Genomic DNA, 19,799 nt, shown 5'->3' on the forward strand with positions numbered 1-19,799 from the left:
GTCTACTGCGCTAAATCTACTTCTGTCTGAGAATGATATCCCTGGGGCCAAATTCCCTGGTATAGATGCCGAGGAACATATAAATGTTCAGTTAAGGAGATGGCTTGAGTGTTTTATGGCTGAAAAAGACTGATCCAGAGGTAATGTTTTTTTCCACACAGTTTGTTTTAACCAAAGCAAATCTCCGTATTATCACAGTGCTCAGTCAAAAATGTTAGTTTTGGTTACATTTGTTTGTATTTTTCCATATGTTACTGAATTACACGCTGCATAATTGATGTACCTTGACTCATCTTTCTGACATATAGGAGGCTATGGAGATACACAACTTGGTGCTCATCCAAAGTAGCAATGATTGTAGCTAGCACAGTTATAAAACAAAAAGAAAGTGTTCTGCTATCTTGTACTAACTGGTTTTATTAGGGTACAATAAAAAGAACATCTGGTCTCTTCTTGGTGTTTGAAGATCCATTATTGAGCCATGAAGTTGCACAAAAATGATAAGATAAGGCCAACAACAATAAAAAAAAAATACCACAGTTTTTTTTCCCTCAGTGAACCGCTTCTAACTTGACTTTGTTTTGTAGTACAGTAGTTAGTTGAAAAGGCACTTTCTTCACATGAAAGCTAAAAGTAACAACAGAACAGGGCATTTTTGAGACAAGGGATGCTGAAGAAAAACAATCAAATGATGGAAAGCCATTTTTCTATCATTATAGAAAACCCGACAAAATGGACAGTCTCCAGCTGGTATCAGGTTTCATGTCTGTCACACTCTATCAGTGAGCGGGGCTAATGAGATGCTACATTCAACCCGGGACTCAAGCAGGAAAAGTGGTGTTAGAATCTGGGGAATTCCAAAAATCTAGCATCTGCTGCAAAACAGAAGAGCCCTCTGTGGCACAGTGGTCATTAACTTCTGGGATTTACTGAGATACGATACTCTGTTGAGAAAAAGTTTCCACACTGATGAGAACCCTTTTTCCAACTTCACCAATCTTCTGCCCAGCGGAAGCAACGTATATCAGGAATGGAGCTGGGAATGTCTTTGTCTGTTCATCGATGTAATGGATATTATATGATGACATGTATGTGAAGCTGAATAGAATGCAGATTATCAAAAACGGCAATTTCTAAAGAAGGATTCGTCTGTGGAAAGTTACGGAAGTCCTGCTTTGACAAGTTTTGCAGATATTCAATCAGTTGATTGTCATAAAAGGAAACAAAGTCGATCTGATATATAAAAGTGTTGTTATTCTACCAATTAGCTCCCATAATATGATAGGGCTGTAAATGGAATTCAATCACATTTGACCCCATGCATGATTGATTTGGATCCTTAGTACAAGAGACACGTTTATTTATACAAGGGATGGGCGAGTATGATACCAAGTATCGTTTTCGGGCCAATATAGGTATCAGAACTCACGCCGGTGGCCGATACCAGTATTGACAGTCCTATTGTGGCCCTTTTACTATCAGGAACTAGAGATTAAAAGAATAGAAAATGTGATTCATTTCATGTAATTTGAAAAGAAAATGCCATATTGGGATATATAAGTCTTTCTTTAAATTTGTCTGGCATTGTTTTGGGGGGAAATTTTATGTATCAGTAGTACCATTGATATCTGGACTTGGTATCGGTAACTACTCGAGTACTGGTATCAGTCTGGAAAAAAGTTGCATCGCACATTCCTAATTTATATCCATCAAATTAACAGTTGAATCAGTTTTCTGTCTTAAATATAAAATCCAAACTGTTTAATTTGACGGACCTTGGTAGCCACTTGGTGGGTATCAATACCAGGTATTTGTATCGGCCTTATTTCAAGTAATCGGGTACACTGATACTTAAGGCAAATATATTTATTTGAGTAAGTCGTCCTTGCCAGTTGTGTGTGTCAGAAAGAAACCGAGGTCTTTTCTCACAAATATCTGTCCTTGCATTAATTTATCATTTGTTTAGCAAAAGTACTAGTGGTAGTGAGAACTCAAGAGTGACGACTGGTATTGGTCTGAAAATAAGTTATATCGAACACCCCTACATGAAATAATCAATTTTGGCCCATTTTGCATGCCTTGTCTGGTGATTAACGCTAAGATAATTGCTGCAGGCAAATTATATTGAACAGTCATTTTCTTTAAACATTTCTGTCTTTTGAACGTCTTGATGTTTATTGTAACCATGATACCTGGTACCCAAAAACACATAATCTCTCAAAAAAAAGGCATTGTAGAATAATAGTCAGCATTGTTGGTCTGCTAGTCGAGTTGTTCAGTCACGGAACTACTGCTGCTAATCAATAGGGATCTTTAATAGCAATTTCCAGGCCCCCCGTTGCTTATTGATTGCAGTCGGCAAACATTTCACTTTGATCATTATGATCTGAGGCCGACGGCACACTTCCTGTGGTTTTTACTCACCACATGCTTGCGATTGATCTTCAGAGTGCAAGCTAGTGGTGACTGCCACACCACCCATTGACTAGCTGTGCTACGAAATGGAATGAGCTAACCTGGACAGATAGCGGGATCTTGCTCTGCTCACATCTGGTTTCACTGTCTGTAACCTTATTGGACACTATAGACCGCACAGAAAAGGACACCCTCAATAATGTCTACTTTCTCCAGGTCCACCAAAATACATGTGGACTACATTGGCAATCTTCCATGAGACTTTTAGCCTCCTTGTGTGGGTAAAGAGTTTTATTTTGGACGGCTTTGACTTAAAACAGCTTTCAGGATCATAGGGCCTCAAACCCCTTTGGCATGTTGGGCCAGAGCTCTTAGAAAGCCTTACAGTATTTATTTATTCTACTTTACACCCTTAACACATGGATGTATTCTTATTTTCAATAAACAGGCTATATAAACAATGTCAAGTCTCGAATAAGTGGTTTTGCAAGTCAAAATTTGCATTTGACTTGCAAAACTGACAATGGAAGATATTTAAGTTTTGCAATTTGTAGAGAAATTCCCAACAAAGCTGAACTGGGCTGGATGCAGGTGTGACCTAAGAGCCATTGAACCTCACAGCACATCACTGGTTTTGTTGAGGCTGAAAAATCTCATTTAATTTTTCGACGTATCAATTAATGTTCTGTGGGTTATGTTAAGAGAAAACGGGAGCAAAAGCTGATGGACAATGAACATTAGACACCCTGCAGGAACTGAACTCTAGTAAGATGTAGTGATATGCCTTTTTCTTTTCTTATACTTTTCTGTTTTTGCTGAAATATGATTAGTCTTTAAAAAGTTATTGTTGCAGTTCTTCTAAAATCAATTATTATTATTATTATAAGACATTTCTTATTTTCAGCTTTTTAATATGCCAATAGGACCAGCGGCACTGCAACTTCTCTGAATATTCTTTCAATGGGTCTCTGTGCGCTCCCTCATCTCACAAACAATACTTTAAGAAAGAAACCAAGGATTTTGTTCTCTGTATCAAGTCATCTATTCAGTGTTTATGTCTCCTACTGAGATAAAAGTTTGTTTCTTTAGGGAGCCAGGACGCATTGAGAATTGAACAGATTTCAGGTGAGCCTTGAAAGGGCATTTATAGACAGTGACCTTTTCAAATCAAAGCAATCGCAACATTATTTGAATTACTTGGGTGGGTTTCTTTCAAACCCACCTGCATTCACACCAAGTTGTGCAATTCTCTATAGAACCTGAGAACTCTGGAGACATGCAGTAGAGTGTGATATTATAAAGCATAACCTCAAAACACAAGCATAAAAATGAATTGTATGGGTAGTAATTGTTGAGTCGATGCAAATAGCACATCGTGGCATGCAAATTGGATCAGAGGCGTAGTTTGCCATTAGGCAAGGCAGGCAATTGCTTGTGGCCCCTTAGCCAGCAGGGTCCCCCAGAGGGCCAACAGATGTGACACAAACTGCATATCCTTCACATGAGCAGTGCAGCAATGACAATTGACCGTAAATTTCCTGATTCAGGTAGTAAAAAAAACATGTATAGTAAGTATAGTATTTTAATTTTTTTGTAAATGATCATGAATTGTAGTAAAACTTTTATAAATAAAAAAAATGACCATGTATATATAGTAAGGCGTTTTTTTTTTTTTTTAACGACCATATATAGTAGGGAGTTTATTATTTTTTTTTTTTATGTCATCGGGGTAGATGGTGACAGTGGATCCCAAAACACGCAGACCACAAAATGAGGAATGAGATTTATTCCACAATGATGCGCGGAAACAAGCCGCCCGAAAAAACTGCTTACAAATTAACACAACCGAGGACACTTGCAAAAGGCAAGGAGAAAAATAAACATTAACAAAAAAACGTTTGCTTACAAAAAACAAGGAATAACAGCAAGTAAGGTTTCACGCAAAATAAAAAGTACAATTTAGAATAACGTGGCAAAACCACCCGCGCAAAGGTATCACAGGTAACGAAGAGAGAAACGTGAACTATGAAAGTGCAACTAAGAGTGACGTGGTAATACAAGACACGTGAAAATCTATGAATAACTATGATAGGCTAAGAAAACGCAAGAATAAACACTTGTCAGGACGACAGTGAGCAAGATGAATAATCTGGCAGTGGTGGCTCAGTTGCTTTTAAAGTCCATTGATTGTTTATGGGAAACAGGTGCGGTAGTGGAGGGAACGCCCACCAATCACTCAGGCGCTGGAATGAAAAAAACAAAACACAGAGGCCTTAGAGCCGAGCCATGACAGTTTTTTTAACGGCCATGTATATAGTAAAGCATTTTTAAAAAGATGACCATGTATCGTAAGGCGTCATTTATTTTTTATTTTTTTAAATGACCATGGACGGTACTTTTTGAAACGAAAATTATCCTCGAGGGCCGGAGTCCTGCAGGTTTTGGATGTTTTCCTTCTCCAACACAGCTGCTATATGATCGATCAGCTCATCAGCAAGCTCTCCATAAGCTTGGTAACGATCCAGTTAGCAGCAGGAAAACCTCCAAAACCTGCAGGACGCTGGCCCTTGAGGACTGAGTTTGCCCACCACTGATGTATAGTAAGGCTTTTTTTTTTTAAACAACCATAAAATTAGTAATTTTATTTTCCTGTTTTCTGACTCACTTAGAAGGATTCTTGCTAAAGTTAAACAAACTAAAATCAAACAAGTCGCCTGAATGAAGCACAATTAATGGTGATTGTTTATTGAAGATGCAGATGTGCAGTTTTAAAAATGGCTATGTATACTACCGATGGCCGCCAGGGCACCCAATCCCTTCTTCCTTGGGGCCCTTGGGGAATGTTGCTACGTAACTGAATTGGATAAAAGTATTGGCACATAGTCATACATGCTATTTGTATAACCATTAAAGAGTGAGCTTGGAAAAAGAAAAACAAAAAAAACAGGCCCACCAATATTGCCATGTGTACAATTTAAGACATACGCCAGTCCCGCCTTTCATTTGTTGTCAACATATGATATCAATCACAACACAACAAAATGACGACTTGTAGACTATCATGTGATATATGGTTGTAATAAGTCGTATACATGGGAAATGCTTTCTCAACGAGGTTGCTGTCACTACATTTGACACACTTCATTTCATCCTCATCTGTCAAATTCAGCATCAGATTATGCTTGACGTGCTCGGCTTAATGGAGGGGATGTGACAACTTTAAGTTCTTAATGCAGTCTGAGTGATTCCAGGTCGCGCTCTATTCAGATGGAGCGCAGGAGCGGCCTGCTATGCAAACTGAAATTATTGAAAAAAGAAAACCTGCCATAAAAATAAACTTAATAAAACTGCTCTGACTATAATCCCAGGACAATGTATTCATTAATATATGATATAAATGGTTAGTTTTGTTTTCTTTGTGCCATTAATTTCGGAGATAAAATATGTCTGTATGTGTGTCTCCCACAATTGAAGGGACAAAAAGTAATAGGACACATTAAGAATCATAAATCAAACTTTCACTTTTTAATACTTGGTCGCTAATCATTTGAGATCAATAACAGACTGAAGTCCAGAACTCAAAAGCATCACAGATGCTCGATTTCATCCCTGGTGATGCTGTGCCAGGACTCTACTGCAAATGTATTCTGGTCCTGCTTTTTCTTGGGTCACTTTTGTTAAATTTTGTCTTCAGCAAGTGAAATTCATGCTCAATCGGTTTCAGGTCAGATGATTGATTGGCTTGGCCATTGCTCAACATTCCACTTCTTTGTCTTTGGTTGCTTCGGCAGTTTGCTTTGGGTCATTGTCCATCTGCACTGTGGATCGCTGGCCAGTGGGTTCTCAACATGAATAGATAATTTTGCCTGAAACATTTCAGAATTCATCCTGTGTCAACTACAACATATAAAACACTGGAGGGTTTTTCTTTGTCATATTTCAGGAAATTGGACTCTATCCCAATGTTTTGTATTTGTGGCGTTGAGGTTGGGTGTGTCCTTTATCGTGAATTTCAAGGTCAAAATATAGGCCAAAAGAGATTTTTATTTATTTTATGTTATTTAAACAAATGGCATATTTTGAATTCCTTATGATTTCCCCATTTCTAGCCTACCATTTGAAATGTGGCGGCCACAGCCATTTTTTGCCACAAAGTGAAAAAAATCTAACTGCAATATCTTGGAAACCGTTAATCCAATCAGGTTGAGACTTGGCAAGTCATATTTTCATGCTATGATATGTATATACACCAAATTTCAGGAAAATCTGAAAAAGTAGGGTTTCACTCATTTGGTGAACTGAGATGGAATGACCTCAACTAAAGCTGAAAGTCTGTAATTCAAAGATTTTTTTTGCTTGAATAAAATAAATTGCTTGAGAAAAAAATTATATATTTTCAAATGTAAGCTCCCAAAAAAAACCTAGTGGAAAAGTCCAGAAGAAAAAAGGACTGGGCCTCTGTTCATCCAAATAAATGAAGTCTGTAAAGTAAACCCTGCCCATGGTTTGGATTTTGAGCTGTAATCTATGATAGCATGATAGCATTAATCATATACGGAATTAACATTTCACTGTGTGCAGTGATGACGCAAAGAGAGCAAGAGATAGAATAAACATGACATGCAGTTTTATTGCCGTGCTACAGCCCACTGCTGTGGCTGAGCTAAATACGGCGACTTACGCTGAGCTTTCTTCAAGTGCATCGCAGTCATCTGCTGTGATAGAAATGTCTTTGTTGCATAATCCATATTACCTTAGCCACAAGCTATGAGCATCAGCATGACACTGCATAAGCAAGAAGGCTGAAAAAGAATCTGTTTTTCTCTCCCTGATGCACAAAATCAAATTACGGCGCCCCTGATCTAAGTCTTCATTAGCATTACACTCACTTAACCCTGCATAAAAACATAATACAGCTAGTCAGACTTATTTGTGCCTGTCTGCTGTATCACTCACCAAGACACTGCTAAACATGCTGGCAGTAAAACGTCATTATAAGATATTAATTTGGAACATTAAAACATTAGAAAGCACTATTTGCTTCTGCATTGATCACCACCTCAACATCTGGCTTCATATCGCAAGCAATGAGATGCTAATTTCTACCCAGCACGCACCAGTAGCCACACTTGTGTGGAACAGAAAATTACGACACGATTAATGAATAAAATATCGCCCTGGTGATAAACATTAAGCAACTAAAGGATGAAAACAAAATGGGGAGTAACACGAGGTCTGATGATTAATGTTGTGCTTTGACATTAGCATGCCTTGGCCTGAATAATGGCGTCTTCGGCACCGCTGTTTATGACTTTAGGAGGAGAGTGATGGACCATTTCATTAGCCTCTCGCTTAGTAGTAATTAATGCACAAATTTATGAAGCCTTTGATTAATTGTAGGGACAAGTGCAGTCAGAGCTATTCAAATATGTCACCCTCAATGAAAAGCTCATCTCGTAATAAGAAAAAAAGCTGGCAGTAAGTGTGCAGTAGAAACGACCCCGATTTTTGTCAGCAACGGGTCACTGCCGACAAGCAAAGTTACAGTATTAGGAGTAAGGAGTGGCATTCTTTAAACTGCAGTTGAGGGCATGGCTCCTTTATGTGGAGTGGCAGGGGAGGTTTTTTATTTTTAACTGACTTATAAGCAAATTGCTAGTGTTGCAGTCAAGACCACATCAAGCAAGACCAAGGCATTATCAAGACTAGAAATGATCGAGACCAAGCAGGGTTATTATAGTTTTGGAATCTTTATTTTAGTTACTTTTTATTTGGTTTTGAGTTTTGTTTTTTAAATGTAGTTAATTTTAAATTTAGTTTTAATTAGTTTTCAGGGCGGTTCTGTCCGATTTTATTAGTTTTTGTTATTTAAAAAAAATGCTTAGTTTTAATTTAGTTTAAGTATTAGTTTTCTTTTCTTTTTTTAAGTGTAAGGTGCAAAATGAAAAAAAAGTAACATATTACTTACTTAGTGTTGCATTTCGGCTGAGTCAAATGAAAAAGAAGGCGAGCAGAGCCACTGGAGGCAAATGGGCAAAATTACGCAAAATTGTCACCCAGAAGCGACGTCATCTGAAAGTGCTTTATGACGTCACTTCTGTGTGACACACTTTTAAATGTCCTTATTACGGTTAAATTCCAAAAGGCTCGTGTTTTAAATTAATTACCAAAGACGAAGGACATTTTCGCTATAATTATAGTTTTAGTTAGTTTTGTAAACTTAAAATACAGTTTCAGTTAGTTTTCGTTTTGTAAAAAGCATTTTCATTTTAATTCATTTCATTTATTGAATTTTAGTTTTAGTTATTTCGTTAATTTTCGTTAACTAAAATAGACCATAGACCAAGACCAATATTTTTGGATGTTGAGAACAAGGAAAGACTAAGTCTTTTGGTGGTCGAGACCGAGACAAGACCAAGCATGTACATGTCACGGATCCCCCCCCCAAAAAAAGAACAGCATGAAAAGTTTATTGGTTTTTTTTCCATCATATTTTTTATTCAGCAGTGTAATTTTGTAGCTTCTGTTCTGAATTATCTAAGTGCAGATTTAGAGCCAGGCACAAGAAGGAGTCATGCAGCATGCTATGTCATCTGTGACAGAACTTTCAAGTCTGCATTTCCTTCCTTTAATGTTTTAGCTGGTCGAAGTATATTCTATTTGTATTTTGGCAAAGTGACTAATCGTGCTAAAAGTGCTCAGTCAAGGATTTGGACGTATAGGTTGACTCTCGAAAAAAAAAAAATTGTACCGTACTATTATTGCTTCAACAGGATACAATGAAATTACTTACAGATACAAAACTTGAGTCACTAAAAAAAAAAGTACCCAGATGGAGAAAGGCTTAACAGTACCAACAACAAACAACAAATTGTCACAGTGTTCACAGCTCTAAAGTTTCTGTAATGACAGCTTTGGGCTGATAGTAAATGGTGAAAAAGAGGTGCTATCACCACACATTTGACACATTAGAAGTGCACTTGTCCTCAAAATCATCATCACAAAATAATGCTGTACTTATTGACTTTGGTTGGCCTACATCCATCCATTTTCTGTACGACTTATCTTGTTGAGGGTTGTAAGGAGCTACAGCCTAACCCAACTGAACTGGTAGAAACTCTTAACTGTGTAAAAAAAGAAGAAATGTTGCACACCAATAAACTTCCCAGGACCATTGAACATAGTCTTTACTATTTTTTGCCAGTGGTAATATAACAAAGACAGGGGGGGGGGGGGGGTGGCGTTAATCATAAATGTTTAAAACACATACAGTCTACATTTGATATCTATCTTAGGAATGCAACATTTTAGTTTTCAACCACTTAAAGATTAATATTTCAAATGCCTCGTAAATGTTTTCATTGATTTCTGACACTGTCCTGAGAGCTGATCCGAGGTGATGTGACTCATGTAAAACAAGGCTAACTGTCACAAGTAAACCAGTCACTGCCCGTGCACTCTTGCACCCGCCATCGCAAGGCCTAATGATGCATGGCCATCACACTAACGCTGCTCTCTGAGGTCTGCACAAGAAAAATGGGGCAGTTGCAGCAAAAGAGATTGTACAGTCAGATAAGTCCCTATGTAGGGTCTTGTCGGAAGAAGAGGTGACATATTTATGAGTTATTCCCTTGATGGGGGCATCCATGTAGTTGTCCTTTACTCCCGAAAGCCCCACTGAGGGCAGCCTTTTATGAATAACAGCATGAAAAGTCAGCATTCTCTCATTGGCTAAAAACAAACAAACAAAAAAAACAATAACATTTAGTCAATGTCTATTGATGGAGTGATTGGTTGGTCTGTCTGCCTATCTACCCGAAGAAAGAAGTAGACCCTGCACACACATTGCTAATTTTGTTAAAATATGATTTTGCTATAACTAAGGAGATGTGTTTTTATTGAATATTTTTAAATAAAACGTTTTCAAAAATGTAAATCAATGTGTAGGGAGCGCTGCATTTGACTTTGGTGAGGATTAGTTTGTGCTTCACCCTTCACTTAAAAAACTCGATTGGTGTACAAAGACTGATCTGTTCTTAATAGATTTTTTTCCCTTTTCCTTACATCTATGTTGCATTGGGATTGTACACTATAAGCAAAGAAACGACAAATAAAATGTCATTATCTATTCTAATTATGCTCAGCATAACAATGCCAGGGTCGATTTTGTTTGTTTGATTCTTTCTTTTTTTCAGACCTCGACCATTTTGACTGATATGGAATCCAAAGATTATTGAGCGTCACATCAGTAATAGTGCCATGTTATAACATTTTCACTCAGTGGTCATCAGTGATTGTTTTGTCTGAATCGCACACTGAGTCAGTTACATTTGTCAGAGTTAACCAATGAAGTTAACCTGGCGAATCTCAACATTTTCAAACTATTGAGCTGTCAGTTTTGAGTCAATAGATGCAGCCATTTTCTGAACAGTAGTTCATTGTGAAAGCTAAGAGTTTTTTGAGACTTTGTTTCCTTTCTATTATTTTTTATCTTTTTCAAAGAACTTAAAATGGGCATGGAGAGATAACAAGCAATGAATATGAGCTAACAATGTCTTAGCCATAAAGTGAAATGAGACTTTTTTAGTATGAATACCCTCCGTTTACTCCCTCGGATGAATCACAATGGCGTTTTAAAACAAAGAGGGGAAAAATAATCAGCAATAATTTGTCGCTCCGGTCTTGATATATACGGTTTGGTTCACGTATTTGTCACTGTCAGCCCTGCAGACTGAGGAAATGAGAGAACAGGAGCTACAGTGAGAGGGAGGGGAGAGAGAAGAAAACGCTGAAGTATGTGATTAAGAATAATGAGTAAAAAATTGCATAAAGTCTTCTCCCAAATCACATATCAACTCTGTGGCTGGCATTATCCCTGAAGCATCTCATCAGTCCTGGACCAAGTCCCTGTCGCTTTGAGAAGGACATGTGCGCACACATATACACACTTCTAGTGGTCCATTAGCAACAAATACACGAGCCAACATCCAGTTCCTCCCTCCTTCTGCTTTCCCCACTCACTCCCTCGACATCCATCAGTCTTTCACTGTCTCGAGAAAAAAATGACTTCAAGTCAAGTTTCATATCAACACAATGACCCTCCATCCCTTCTATATCGTCTAACCACTATTTGGAGAAGCATCTCCAGCAAAACATTCAATGCATATCAATAAGATGAATTTGGGTTGTATGTTCGCTTTGTTTACGCTCTCTAACAATAGTAAATGGAAATGAGAGGAGGATGCATCACACTGCTCATATTCGCTCAAAACATGATTGTTTGCAGTTCCCTTCAATTCTGTTCCTTAGTGCAGTTGGAGGACATCCAACATTTTGTGTTTTTCTTGGTATGCTAAAAGAATTGAAACCCAAAAGGGTTCCAGATCATTTTTTGAGTAACTCAAACTCAAGTGTATTTATTTATATATTTTTACCATACTTACATATTTTGCTCCACAATTTATTTAGAAACCTTCTATATAGTTAATTAAATTATGCTTACTTCAGCTGTGTTCTGTCAGGGCCTTCAAGTAGTGATGGCAAAATGAAGCTTCATGAAGCATTTGCGATAGTTTTTGACTCCTCTAGATGGTGCTCTTGGTTTAAAGATAAAGGCAAGTGCAATGAAAATGGATTACATTTGCATTGCATCTTTGAATCATGAGTGCCATCTAGAGGAGTCAAAAAATATCGCAAATGCTTCATGAAGCTTCATTTTGCCATCACTACCTTCAAGGCCTTCTCTGCTGGCCCGTCTAGTGGACTTGATACTAGTCAATCGGATTTACGTTTTATCACAGTTGAGTCAGAGAAAGTTGGATGAGAACCAAATATTTAAGTTTAGAGAAGCAGTCAGTCGGCGAGGAAGAGTGGCAGTTTGTTTGGTGGAGTAGAGATGGGTGTCATCTGTATAACAGTGAAAGTGTAAGCCGAATTTGCGAAATGTTGCAAAGCGGGAGGATGTAGCTGATAAAGAAGAGGGTGCTCAAGACAAAGCCCAGGGGACCACCACAATAAACGGGGATGGATGGAATTTGAATGATTTCATTTTCTTTTGCATGGTTATACTCCCTTACACCTTAATTTCCAAATATGTTCCCTTGCCATTTCAGGAGGCTGAATTTGGGGGTTGAGTGACGACGGATCGAGTGCAGATGAGGTAGGGGAATTCATCCACATTACTTGACATACAGTCAGTTATCAGTATGCTAATTCAAACCATACTAACAACTTAAAGATGCATGTGGAACAGCGTTGGATGAGTCCTTTGTAATAACGTACAAACCCACTTCTCATGATTAAGAAGTGCACCAAATGAAGGCTAAAAGAGGGACAGCGGCAGCCATAAGGAAAGCATCGAAGAGAGGAGCTAACTCTCTGAGTGACAGGTTTATATGGAGAGCTACAAGGAAGAAAGAGGCCCTGATATTTTCATTAAAGTGCTGTCACTCGCCCCTCTCCAGTGCCGACCTCTTGTCTTGTCACACTGCCATGCACACATGCTCAAATAAGAGAGGGAGATGGAGAGTGAAAGAGAAAGAGAGAGTTAGAAAACAACGCAGAGCTTAAGGATGTGGGCCAACATGTAATGTGATACATGCTCATTTTATTTGATGTCAAAGTTACCCCCACCTTGACTTCATCTGTATTATTCGGTTTGTGTGTCTCCAAGCAGCATTAACAGAAAACTTCAAGATCAAATTCAAAAAAGTCATTATGTGAGAGACGCAATACAATTTTATTTTGTTTCTTTGTGCAAAAGAAGAATTGATGTACGTCGGTTTCGTGACAACTGACAAAGGATTTGAATTGTCAAATTACCATCTGTTTTCATATTATTGCCCGTCTGTTTTTTGTTTTTTTGCATTAGACTTGATTTTGTGCCCATTCATCTTGTGTTTGAGAGTATGAGTAGCCAATTTATCTGTCACCTTCAAGCACTCTATCCTGCTGTCAGTGGATGCAGCATCCACTCAAAAACTCCTTTTTAAGAGCTCATTGGACTGTGTTCTTTTCACTTTTCTCCTTCTATGAGGCATTTTCACACAAGAAATAACTCATATGGGACTTGCCTCATCTTTCTTCTTGACTGATAGCTTGCATTCGAAGAAGGGAAATTTCCTAGAAATTTTTTGATAAAAAAAAAAAATCATCATCACGATGATTGAAAACAATTCTGTTTACACGATCATTGCATTATGGCTAGTGCACCAAAGCAATAATACAAAAGTGTTTACTGCTCAATTTTGTTTTAGGCCTCCACAGTATCTAAATCATTTAAACATTTAATTTATAATTTAATGGACATATAAAGCGGATGGACATAATGTTCTCTTGCAATGATCCGCCATTAAATACATTGTAAAGATAATGATAAGTGGATGCATCGCCTTCGTCTTGACACTGCTTGATGTTAATTTTAATACATGAAGATAAGCGGTAATGTCGAGATTATAAAGCAGACATGTCCCAACAATAATACGACAAGCTTATTATACAACAACTGACAGACTGTGTGCGTCGTCTTCATCACTTCTTTTCTTTCCGACTTGACAGGATTTCCTGTACGTCTATTGATTTTTACCGCAGGTTGACACACGGAGTTGATCTTCTTCGACTGGGAGACTGCACATGTTTCGAGTCGGCTCATGAGCGTGTCTCCGAGTCGAGGTCGGTCATCACAAGCTGTCAGAAAGGAGAGTTCAAGTTTTCTTGCTCATGGTTTCTAAGCGGTCTGTTCATTGTTAAACTCAAATGTAAACATCAACTGTAGAATCTTGGATGCGGCACATAATACAAGTTGATGCAAACGGAGTAAAATTCATTATAAGGAGACGTAAAGGTATTGAATTAATAACCACATGATAGACAATGTACAGTAGAATAATTAAACACTTGATATTTGATGCGGATGCCAAATGTGCAGTTGAATATTTCAGGATAATCAATGTCCACCAAAATAATAGCAGGTCTCGCCACAACCAACATTTCAAAAGGACAATACTGTTATAAGTTGTGGCATGTTATCATTATCAGATGTTTTTTTCATGTTTCATGTTTTTTCATCATGTCTCCTTCCCTCCCATCTAAGAAACTCGGGCGCTAATTAGCAAACCGTCAGGCTTCCTGTTCTGTCTCCCTCACACATGGCCGATAAATCTGATTCTGATTCATTTATACAATTATTATAAATATATTATTGTGTGTAGTTCCCCCCCCCCACAATTAAAATACATTCTCAAAACAATTAAAATGAATTATATTATTATCATGCTTCAGTCAACAGAAAAACAGACTCTCTGTATATTTCTAAACATTATTGTGCTACTCATTTTCATGTGTCTCTGTGTTTATTAGCTATGTATGAGTTAGGAATGTGTGTCAGAGACTCTGTCGGTCCCCTAACATGTCAAGCGCTCACTGCGGCAGATGGCGTAATTGACTGGAAAGATTTCATTTCCACTACAGCATGAAACAAAACAAGTAACTCAAATGCCCCGTGAAGTCACACGTTACATAGACAACTGTCTTCCTATTTTACGGCATCACCATTCAAACACAAACATAACCTCAGGGCACCTGTACCGATGCAAAATGTTAGAATTAGCACCCATGCTAACACTGCTGTTGAGGGGTGTTTGCTGTTTAGGAGTGCTGGAAATTTTGGGGTGACATTTACCACAGCAAAAAAAATGTGCGCAGGAAGTCTGCGGGTAAGTCTGTGATTAGGTGGCGTGTTGGTATTGTTTTTTTTGTTGTTGTTTTTTTTACATTTTCCTAATATGTTAAATATAAAGTACATAAAATAGAAAATAAAATAAATAATTAGAAAACAAAATAGAAATAGAAAATACAAATATAATTTAAAAAATAATGTAAAGATCTTTACAATTTTGGGGGTGCTCGGATTCTCTTAAGGGGGTCTTCAGCACCTTCTAAAAATGGGCTGGACACCCCTGTGGCTGTGACCATACCCAAGCAGTTGGACTGCAATGCTCATGTAGGTGGAATATTTCCAATGTTTAATTTCAACACATGAAACGGGAAGTTACCGTAATATGATTATCATTGGTGTCATCGTCTCTGCTGGTTTGTACAATATTTTGGTGTTATTTACTGATCTTGCTCTATCTTAATATATTATAAATGTTTAGATAAGTTTGAATCATTTTAAAAGTGTGTTTAAAGACTTCTAGCATCCTAAATGCTCTTACAATAATTTACAGTATTGTAATTCAAGGCATTATATGATGTTACTACATGAAAACCAAATTAGAAAAACAAGTTTTGTTTTTTAATACATTGTTCTGAACCGGGTCTCTGTTGGAATTTTTTTTGGGGGGGTGAGAATATTTACTTGTTTCTGTGTACTTGTGCACCATTAAATGTCCTGCAGATACGACTCTGTATGCATGTCTTTGTATGTACTGTATGAGTGTGTGTGTGTGTGTGTGTGTGTGTGTGTGTGTGTGTGTGTGTGTGTGTGGGTGTGTGTGTGTGTGTGTGTGTGTGTGTACTGAAAGACAAACAGTTTAATCATGGCTGCAAACCCTAATGCAGCGTAACCAAGCAGCAACCCGCCGTACAAAAGCCTGTCTGGGGAACTTGGACTCCCGGCTGCGTCTTACATGAGCAGTCCGGTAAAATTAGTTGATGATTGATCTCGCTCTAGAGGGAATGCACAGATGTGTTTTTTTTCCCCCCCTACTCGTCTAACTTCTAAATAAATATTGCATTCAAATAGATGAGCAAGAGTTGACTTTGTAGTCCCTGTGCAATAGTAGCAGTAGAGCAGCCGGAGTCAAGTGTGGCATGCTGCGCTTATCTCCATTGCTCCCTACAGGCCTGCCTCGTCAATGTGTGTAGCTTCAAGATGCGCTTTGGCTGTCTCTCGTATTAAATAACACATTCTGGGAGATCTTCTTTTGGACAGACAGGTCACTATTCACCCCAGTACATGTTTTAGAAAATGTGAAATCTTTTCATCAATAAACTGTATATAGCATTTTTTTTTAAATGCAAATATAACATTTGTATTTATTTTTGGAAAGACATTTGGAATATAAAAATACTGCTTTTAAATTGTAATATTCTACTTTTGAGTTTCTTTCATCAAGAGAAATGCAAAACTAAAAATGTATAACGCTGTAATGACACTATTAGCAATGATGTAAAGACCTTCTTCACTTAATTTTGTACCGTTTCATCATCATATTAATGTTATTTGAGAATGATGTAGTAATGAAACAATAACTACTACTACTATAATGTTTATAAATTAAAGTACAAAGTCAGTTGCTAAAAAAAATGATATGATTTGCTGTCGCCAAATCTTGATTCTACCCATTCAACATCTAGACTTAAACTAGAAAATAACAAAATAACATGCTTAACATGCACCTATGTTAACCAATCACTGGTTCTGCCTAATAGCCTATTCTGAAGATGCTACTTAATTAGAAACCCAAGTTTGTGTGCCGAATGAATTCATCTGGATTATTTTGCAATCCCAGCAGGAAGCATTCTAAAAAGTGGCTGTATTGGGAGAAAATATCTGACCGCCACAAGGTTAAAATGCATTCTAATGTTTTCTGACGTTGTGAAATTATTCCCATGTATTAGTAATTTCTTACATTAATGTTGGAGCAAAAATAATTGCTTTAATTGCATTACTTTTTAAACACCTTCCTCCCAGCACTGCATTTAATTATATATATATATATATCCAAAATAATTGTGCTTTTTTAAAATCATTATTTTGATCAAATTTTCCATTGTTGCTAATGCTGGTCTGAAAATCAGCTGCCCTGCATGCACCAATTAAGCGACAATTACAAAAGCATCCGCTGTTATATGCACTTGCGCGAGTCCAGTGGTCTGTTATGTATTTATTAAAGTGAATTATCTGTGATAATCATTCTAATGGAGGTTGGGTCCATGTTAGCGGCTTCCTGCTGGGTGCTAATGTCTAATTACACCCAAGCCCGTCATGATGGGGAAGGGTGCCCTGCAGCCCTCCAGCTCCGTGTTCAGCTATGCTGCTCCATCCTTGTCTAATCACGCGGCCGCCTGTCAAGCGCGTATCATGGCCAATGACGAATAAAAAGTAGCTGATCAAAGCCAGCAGAAAGAACGGGATCAAAAAGACTATGAGATGCGCAAAGGGGGAGAACATTCCAGGGAGATCATGTTATTTTTCCCAAGATGACCTTGATACCCTAAAGGTAGTCTTTGCTTCTTCTACTGCCTGCATGTTTCTGTGCGTATGTATGTGCACATAAAATATAAGGGTTTAATGGTGGAGGGGCGGTCCCATGAGAATTAAGTCAGAGTTTGTACCACTGTGAAAATATTGTAGTTAAGATAGCAAGTCGATTCGAACGTATAATTATGTACGTATTTTAGGTTTATATGTAAAATGCGTACCTAATTATATTTACAAATCATAAAGCCATAGCTGGAACCATCCATTTGAGTGGTACATATTTTACATTTATATGTAAAATGCATACGTATACATATAATTATGTATTTTACATAAATACGTCCTCAACTATACATATAATTAGGTATGTGTTTTACATTTATACATAAAATACGTACATAAGTATACATATAAGTAGGTACTTATTTTATGTTTATACGTAATAAATACGTCCGTAACTATACGTATAATTAGGTATGTATTTTACATTTATACATAAAATACGTACCTAATTATACTTACAGAACATAAAGCCATAGATGTCCACTTACTGTCAATAGCAACAACTGTTTCTGAGAGGGTTTCTGTGAGGGTTTCATTTCATTCATTCATTTGTATTTTTGTTTCAGGCAATAACAAGCACACGGTCAGTTGCAGATCCCACAAGGAGAAAAAAAAACAACATGATGAGAGATTAAAAAAAAAAAAGCAACAACAACAAAAAGATAAAATCCAATTCTGCCTGAAAGGGAGTGGGAAGAAGATTGTAATTTTTTATAAGCGAGATCCCAATTTTGATGCACTAAACTATTATTCAATGCACAGATTGTTTCCTCGCTTATTGATCGCTTTACTATAAATTCCATGGACTTTTTTGAATTTACAGTCATACAAGGCAAAAACAGGTAAGTGATCAGTAATGTCACAAATGAACAGGCCACTGGTGACACACGTCTCCATAATATTGGTAATAACGTTAATGACGTTATTCTGCCTGGTTTTGTTATTGTTGGATAAAGAGCTCAACTGTACATTGTGTTAGTGAAATCATCAATATATTTGAGTTTGGTTGGATTTAACAAATCGATGTTAAAGTCCCCACAGATGAATAGTGTTTTATGATTGACAGAAGAAAACAATTTGTCAGTCCATACACACAACTTATAACATTTTTCATTTTTTCCTTTGTGATCTCAACTGTTATACATTCCATAACTCCATCTATTGCAAGGGTCATGTGTGTTACAATATTACATTTAATGGATTTATGAACATATATGGCGACCCCTCCTCCTGCTTTATTTTGTCGGTTCATATATTTTAGTTCATACCAATTAAGACAAAAATGTATACCTTTATCAAGGTTGAACCAAGTTTCTGTGATGGCAATGACACTAAAAGGGCAGGAAAATCCATGGATGAACTCCTTAATAGATTCAAAATGTGCATACATGCTTCTGCTATTGAAGTGTATTATTGACAATTTCCTATATAAATTCGCATTAGTTTTAAACTGTTCATCGGTAAAGTAATTGCAGCTACTAACAATAGAAGTGAGTACGTTATTTTCAGGCTCAATTTCTGTATCTAGATCCATTGTACTATGCTCATGATATTGACATGTTTCCAGCTCAAATTCCATATGTTGGATAATTGATTTTAACATGTCCATATCGATTCTTGATTTAGCATTAGATATATTAGATATCGTTGTGTTTTGCATAGTGGTGGTCAAGAGAATTCCAAAGTAACTTGTACCATACGTGTCAGTTGTACTTGTCCAGATCTTCAATTTTTTTCACCACCAGAATTATTGATTCTTCAGGCGGAACGCTTAGCTTAATCCAAATCTTACAGTTAGTTACCCATGTTTGCTGGATCTTGCCTAGCTTTTTGAGTTGTCTTGCTCTCCTTGCAATATCCGCGTTAAGTGTTCGTTGATGAAGATGTCTGTACCTTTTAGCTTGTGTCCTTGTCTCAAGAGTGCCACTTTGTTCTTCCGGTTAATGAACGTCATGATGAGTGCTGGTGGTCTGGCAATGGGTGGCACGCCTCGGTGTGAGCCAAGTCAATTTAAATTAGTGATGGGAAAATTAAGCTTTATGAAGCACTTGCGATACTTTTTGACTCCTCAAAATGGCACTCATGATTCAAAGACGCAATACAAATGTAATCCATT

At 37.4% G+C, this 19,799-nt stretch overlaps 1 pseudogene; it reads right to left on the bottom strand.

The window, feature by feature from the left end:
* Positions 1 to 12,267: 12,267 nt before the first annotated feature.
* LOC147165785 (uncharacterized) lies at positions 12,268 to 19,292 on the bottom strand (annotated as a pseudogene).
* Positions 19,293 to 19,799: the final 507 nt, after the last annotated feature.

This window comes from Leptonotus elevatus, chromosome 11, assembly GCF_054856555.1.
Source record: "Leptonotus elevatus isolate MCC_2025b chromosome 11, RoL_Lele_1.0, whole genome shotgun sequence".
In the NCBI taxonomy this organism is placed as follows: domain Eukaryota; kingdom Metazoa; phylum Chordata; class Actinopteri; order Syngnathiformes; family Syngnathidae; genus Leptonotus; species Leptonotus elevatus.